The 7,284-nt window shown below is 38.3% G+C and overlaps 1 long non-coding RNA gene across 1 annotated transcript; it reads left to right on the top strand.

Annotated features, from left to right (window-relative positions):
* LOC127624585 (uncharacterized) lies at positions 1-2,037 on the top strand. The gene is made up of 3 exons (XR_007968196.1): positions 1-405; positions 489-621; positions 853-2,037. It is a non-coding gene; the product is annotated as an uncharacterized LOC127624585 (long non-coding RNA).
* The last annotated feature ends 5,247 nt before the right edge of the window (positions 2,038-7,284 follow it).

The raw sequence follows: 7,284 nt of genomic DNA, 5'->3' as shown, positions 1-7,284 counted from the left end.
CTCCTGTAGAATGAAAAATATGAAAACATTACTTTGGCCTATTAACCTACTGTATCAGTTTTATGTTTCTATTTTGTTTATTATCTTTATGTTTCTAATTTTGTTATCTTTAGAGTGACATATTAGCTGTAAACCATTTTCTCTTTTTCTGTTTCTTGGTCATGTACCTGTGTATTGCAGCCTGGTAGTTGGCACGCTGAATGTGCTGCTGAAGGGTGTCTTGATTTGGAGGAAGGCTCCTTTCGAGACATTTCCCAGACTTAAACATGTGCCACCTTGCCTGGTTGACACTTTTGACATCTTTTACGTCATATGGCCTCTGAGGCAACGAGGTCTCTCCCTCGGATATGGATGAGAACCCTCTCATCCATCTTGTCCTCTGCCGCAAAAAGCAAGTTACCTGCTGTCAGTGTCTCACATTTTGAAAGCTTTTCTTTTCTCCTTTTTCTATGACTGTCAATAACATACTGATTCTTCCTGCATATTAGGCATCTAGCTGGGAGTAGATGAGATGCTCTCCTTTGTTCAGGGCCATCATCCAATGCAGAGCGCAGAATACGGACCTTGGAGACACTCATAATTGAACGGCAGTGGTTGGGCTTCACCTACATAACAGAACAGGTATAAGATGGAATATGGTGGAAAAATATTTTATTTAAAGATGGCTGTTTTTGAGCTATTTAACAAAATTATTTGTGGTCAGAACTGCAGTAGTCTTGTCAAGCTCGTTTAAGATGGTTAGCATCTTAATACAAATGTCAAGATGAAAAATGTGATTTAAAATTATCTAGTAATGTGTGCTTTCTGTGTTTATTTATCTGAATATAATTCAGTTGTTTATCTAACACACAGACACGGACAGGACAACATCATATCTCTCCACACCCAAATGACTACAGAGGTGATCGCTGACAATCATCACATCAACAGCACCATGAATGGAGCAGGTCAAGATCACGGAGTTGCTTAGTATCCACATCACAGATGACCCATCTTGATCTATCGACACCACCAACAGAACCTGGCCAAGAAAGTCCAAAAACCTCTGCACTTCCTCCCACAGTTGAGGAAGGCTCATCTCCCACAAATCCATCCTCTTAACTTTCTTTAGGGGAATCATAGAGAGCCTCTTCCTTCCACCCCCACCCTCCAATAACCTAAGGGCAGCTGATTGACTCTTGCACAAATACACTGGTAGTTTACACTATGATGCTGCTACATTGGTTTATTTTTTTATTTTTAAATTTGCTATGAACATTTGACCCCACTTACACACATATTGCACTGCCTTTTGCTACTTGTCATGTCATCCACTTGCACTGAAATACTATATTAATTAGGAATGAGTCACGATTTTTAAATATTCGATTAGTTGATTTTATTATAGAATATTGAATGGGATGTGCGGGATGATTGTCTTTAAAAAAATCCCCATGTTTTAGTTGTGGTTATAAGTTGCAATCCTAAGTTCACATAATATTTTTATACATTTTATAAATATATTCTTAATATTTGTTGTTTTTGTTTCTATGTTTGAGCTTATATATCTCAATATTAATAACAGTCTGGTTAATTTTGAGTCTTGAAATGTAAACTCTCAAGGGTTGGCTTTCTAAATATATGTTGGTTATGTGTATATTCAGAATGACTTCTGAGCAGATGTCATGAATGCATCACTTGCCAAAATTGGGGCTGACTAGTAAGGGGTTAAACGTATATAAATGAAACGTTTTATATAAAAATTATACATTTGATACAGAGCTTCACTGTTGTTAGCTGCATTTTCTATCTTCTTACGTGCTCTTCTTATGTGTTCTTTGTTGGTGAAGAGCATGTAGCATTCTCTGTGAAATCCAACATTAGCCGGCACATCTTGGACGTCTTCGGAATTTAAGTTAAATGCCAATACGGCTTTTTCAGCTACTGTACTCTCTGTGGTTTGCAGGTTCACCCATAAATTTGTACATTGAACAATCTTTGCCCAACTTGTCTGGGAAAGGGGGGTTACAGGGCTTTTTACATTTGAGGCTAAATGGATAAAACACCTAATTTTTACCTCAGTATTACTGAACTACAGAACTAAATTTACATTTTTAAATGATTTACAGCAAAATTGTAATTTCAAGAACGCAGCTTCCTGGTCATCTGTGTTCATTATTTACATTGGTTGTCAAGGAAACGGGAGGTTTTCTAACGTTATGATTAGTACACCTGCTTATTTGCCGGTTTAAAAAAGTAAGAGTTTGTAAGGACATTTTGCGTCAAATGTGCAAACAACAAAGTTGGAAACAATGTCTTTACTACTTATACGATTTTATTACATGACCTCAGCAAAAAAAGACTTACACAGCTGTGAGGTAAGTATTAAATTCATAATTTCGAGGTCCGGCCCACCGCCTATGTTGGGAAGCATTGCTCTGAGGTCATTACCATTGAAGAGAAGGTATGGAAGTTCACAAGCTCCATCAGGTATGTTGAAAGAAGTGTTTTGTACAAGATTTATAAAACTTTTTGGAATGGCATTTAAAACACGCTCAAAATGTTTGCGTAAATTATATTTAGCAACGCCGCGGTTCTATCACAGGAAAGAGCGTAACGGTCAACTAGCGTGTTACGACAGTAAGTCACCGTCTGTGGACACCATAATGAATGGTGAAATTCGTAAACTGACAACTACCTGTCGCAAAATGGTCCGTGTCGTCGTAAAAACAACAGCAATTTTATCGTAGTAAACTCTACACGCAGTTCATTCAAAAGGGATTTTTTTCAGCGTTAAACATGTTGAAGATTGTTCTTCAATCTGTTTCCTCACAAAAGCAGTTTATTTTGCATACTGAAGCATCTCTTCCATAGATATCCATTCAAAAATACAGCCTCTTGTCTCCTCGCCAGTGTACCGCCATAGTATGTATGGAGATAAAATAGTATCAAAACATCTTACAAATGCACATGACAATACAATATGCACGCAACAGATCCATGCATACCTTGAGGTGGGTGCAGGCCCGCCCACAGAAATGACTGGGCCCCTGAAAAGGTCCAGTGAATGGGCCCTCCCCAAATCTGCTAAGCTACTCATATCATGCTGGTCTCTCTCTCTCTCACACACACACACACACACACTAACATACATTTAACAGAGAGACTTGACTCTCAAACGATCTGCACTGTAAACCCGAATAAGTTGGCAAAACTCAAAACATTTAAAGGGGTTGTTGAATATGATTTCACTTTTCTAACTTTAGTTATGATTAGTGTGTAATGTTGCTGTTTGAGCATAAACAACATCTGTAAAGTTACAAATGAAGCATGAACACATGTTACAGTGCACCCCACAAACACAATCAAGCCTTCGAAAAAATGTGTTTTACCACCCCTTTAAGGCAATCGATTGCCTCAATGAAATTCAAAGTTTAAGTAAGCAGAACTGGCAAATTTTATTTTGTACTTAAACATTTCAAGGTACTTAAGATTTAGGAGTACACTAATTCATACATTTACTTAAAACTTTCATGTAATCTCAATTAGAACAAATCTCCCAGTTAACATTAATCTTTCACAAAAAACAACAACATTATATTACACTTCATTTTAGCATTTACTCTCAAGTGCCATCAGCAAAGCATGCTGGGAAATAGACATACCAGCCGCTTCAGTTAAACTTAAGTTTGTCTTAATTAAAATAAATTTCATAAAACTCAAAACAATGAAACAGTTCATTTTACTTAAAATATATCAGTTATGTGAACTAAATACTCTAATAAAAGTTCATTTGACTGAACTAATTAGTTTAATTTAACCAATTAATTATTTTGAGCGTCAGGATTTCTCAGAAGGAAATGAATCTTTGCCTCTTATATAGCCATCTTCCTTGTCTTTCTGGATGCAAAGTCCTTTATAATGTCTTTAAAGTCTACCTGTTTAGCCAGTTCACACTCAATGGCAAGTATTGCCAGGTTATTGAGTCTCTCTTGGCTCATTGTGGAGCGCAGGTAATTCTTTATTATTTTCAGTTTACTGAAGGATCTCTCTCCTCCTGCCACAGTTACAGGTAAAGTGCAAAATATCCTTAGTGCAATGCAAACGTCACCATAAATGCTCTCAAGCTTCAAGTCATAAATCCTGTTGAGCAACTCCAAGGGTGTTGATGATCCTGCGAATGTGGCACTGTAAATCCTTTTCAGATGGAGGATTTGTTTTCCCAAATCTTCAGATAGATCCTTGGAATATTTAGTTATCAAATGTCTACAAGATGACTTAAGATCCTCCTCACTCAACTGCTGGAACTTGAGTATTCCCTTGAAATCATTGCAGATGTCTCTGATTGACTGAAATCTGGAAGTCAGCTGTGCAATGATAGTGTCCAGTGCAATATAATACACAGAATTCCTAAATGTTACATCAGGAGTAACCTGTTCATCTGAACTTTCTTCAGTGCGCTAGGCTTTCTTTGCCTGCTGTGGGGGAACTCAGGTGGGATACCCATTGCATCCGCTATATTTTGAGCTTCAGCAAGGATTAAGTCCCACTTATTTCTCAAAGAAATTATTTCCTGCTGTAAAGCTTCAATGTTTTTTGCTTCCTGATCCAAAGATAGGCTGCCACTCTGCAAAGCAAATTCCTATCTTCGATAGGTTGTAGTATTTTAACCAAAAAGTGCACATGACTACTGCAGTAAATGACCTGAAATAGTCTCTCAGTCCTTGCGCATCTGATAATGCCTCATTGGATAATTTACATGACGATATTAGGCAATCGATTGCTTCAATCACACTGGGGAGGTGGTGAGCAATAGATCTTACCGCGTCAATTCGGGCACTCCATCGTGTGTCACTCAGTCGGTGGAGTGAACATCCCGTCTTTTCCTTTAACACAGACCACCGGTCTGGACTCGCGCTAAAAAGTGTGTAAAGGCGATTGACACATCCGAAATAAGTTGATATTTCCTTACATGACTGGACAGCATGTACACCTACTAGATTCAGTGTATGCGATGCGCAGGGGGAAAATGTGGCCAAAGGATTTACTTTGATAATTTGGGCTTGCACACCCTTAACTTTTCCCGACATATTACTTCCGTTATCATACCCTTGTCCACGGCAATCAGTGAGGTCGATTTCATGCCTTTGGAGAGACTCCTCTATCATGCTGGCGATTTCTTTTCCTGTCTTTTTTGCAAAATCCACAAACTCAATAAAACGTTCGTTTATTGTCCATCCTTTGCCATGTGCATTATCGTTACACACGTATCTCAGAAGCAGAACATTCTGCTCAACATGTGATATATCTGGGGTTGCATCACAAATTATCGAGAAATATATTGACTGGAGTCTTTCCCCGAGAATGTTGTTGAGAACGTGATTTCCACACAGTTCAATGAATTCATTCTGCGAGCGTCCTGAAAGATAGTGCGCTGGTAGCCGTTCCCCTCTCTGTCTATATTCTTTGACTTTTTCTAGATGCTCTCGCATGACAGAATCATATTTTGCAATCAGCTCGAGTAACCCTAAAAAATTTCCATTATGAACATCATCAAGCTCACTGGTGTCCCCTCTGAAAGCTAAATTTCTAGATGCCAAAAAGAGTGTTACATCTAATAATCTCTCCAACAAAGCCCTGTTTTTTTCCACTTGCGTTTGGAACTCCTTTTGAAACTGGCCATCAACTCCTGTGCCATGCATCAGGGAATGTTGTAGATTTCGCCACTTCCAGTAGCAGTGTTTATGTGGGCTGCTTTTTTCATGCTCTGGTAATTTACTGTAGAGTTTTTGCCACTTCGTTGTAGATGCCCTAAACCCATCTCGGCTATTAAGAGCGCTTGTAGACTTCTTTTCAAATTCGTCAGAAAAGAGAATACATGGAACACAGTACAATGACTTGTTACATTCGCTAATAAACAGCCAGTCTCTTTTCACTTTCTCACGTCCATTTGCTGCTTTAGAGTATGACAAATACTCTGGGAAAGGCCTGCCTTCAGAATCTTTAACTGACATACCTTGTAACAAAGTAATGCTGTCAACACCTGCCAGTGCTCTAACAATGTTGTCTCTCTCTACATTGTTAAGTCTTTCGGGCCATTTTCCTGGATCGGTGTAGCTCCCGGGATCGGTGCCACTCTCACAGGTTTCCCCTTCATGTCCAGCCTGTGTTCTTGGTTCTGAATCCACAGAAGTAGACGCAACATCATTATCCGTACTCCCCACAGTTGTTGCCGTGGGTTCAAATCCTGGTGTCGGGTTAAATGCAGATAGAAGTTAAGTGTTTATAGAAACATTTACTCTAAGTAAAAGTAATAATCTTAATAGTTACTTGAGTAAAAGTAAAAAGTATCCAATGAAAAAACTACTCAAGTAGCTAGTTACTTCAGATCATATAGGCCTAAATATTTTTTTCATTAATTTAAATGACTATTATTATCATAATTAGATAGGCTATCTTTGCAACAAAAACAGAAGAGACATGCATTATTTCTGCCACCTATAGCCCAAAAATCATTGCCTGTCCTTTGGTTTGTATAATAGTAACTTATACAACTACATTTGGATTATTAGACAATGTCGACAAAAAGGATCTGCAGAGTTTTACATTCAAAGGCATGTAATTGACACAGAGAATAAATAGTTAAAACTCTTCACATGTGCTGACGCTCATGACCGCTACTGAACATCTGATCTGAACACAAAGAACGATCAAATGCACACAGACGGATCTACTTCTGTCTGTTCTCTATAATATATAATCAAATGTATATTTCTGCAAGCATGTTTAAACTGGTTAACTGTGTCTAAGGCAGGCAAAGGCGTTTGTTTCCAAAGCGAGTTTGCACGCCACTGCATAATACACACAAACTACCGCGTGATGGCAGGTTCATAAACTGTGAACAATGGTAGCTTATTGTATAAATTAATATGTCCAAAAAAGCGATGATGTCATACTTTGTAGTAGTGCTATCATGGCGTAATAATCTGTTTGGTTGTAAAATGTATTACCTGAATGAAATGAGATCGATTGTATCGTCCTGTGGAATCATTAATTCACAGACAGCATGTTCAATTAATAAAGATCTTCATCGCTGACGCTGGCAAAAAATGTGATGCATTTGAAAATTTGCTCTCACTTGACTGTACTGTAACGTTAGGTCCACGGCCAATTCATCCAACGCATGTTCTCAAATCTTCCTGTTAGACGACTTCGAGTCGAGTGTGAATTGAAAGCGCTTCAGGCGATTCAGTGCGTGAGGAACTGAACAGATCATTCAAACTGATTCGCGAACCGATTTAGACA

This window comes from Xyrauchen texanus, chromosome 31 (genome assembly GCF_025860055.1).
Source record: "Xyrauchen texanus isolate HMW12.3.18 chromosome 31, RBS_HiC_50CHRs, whole genome shotgun sequence".
NCBI lineage: Eukaryota > Metazoa > Chordata > Actinopteri > Cypriniformes > Catostomidae > Xyrauchen > Xyrauchen texanus.
Note: the sequence above shows the minus strand (reverse complement) of the source record. Positions and strands in the feature narration are given on the sequence as shown.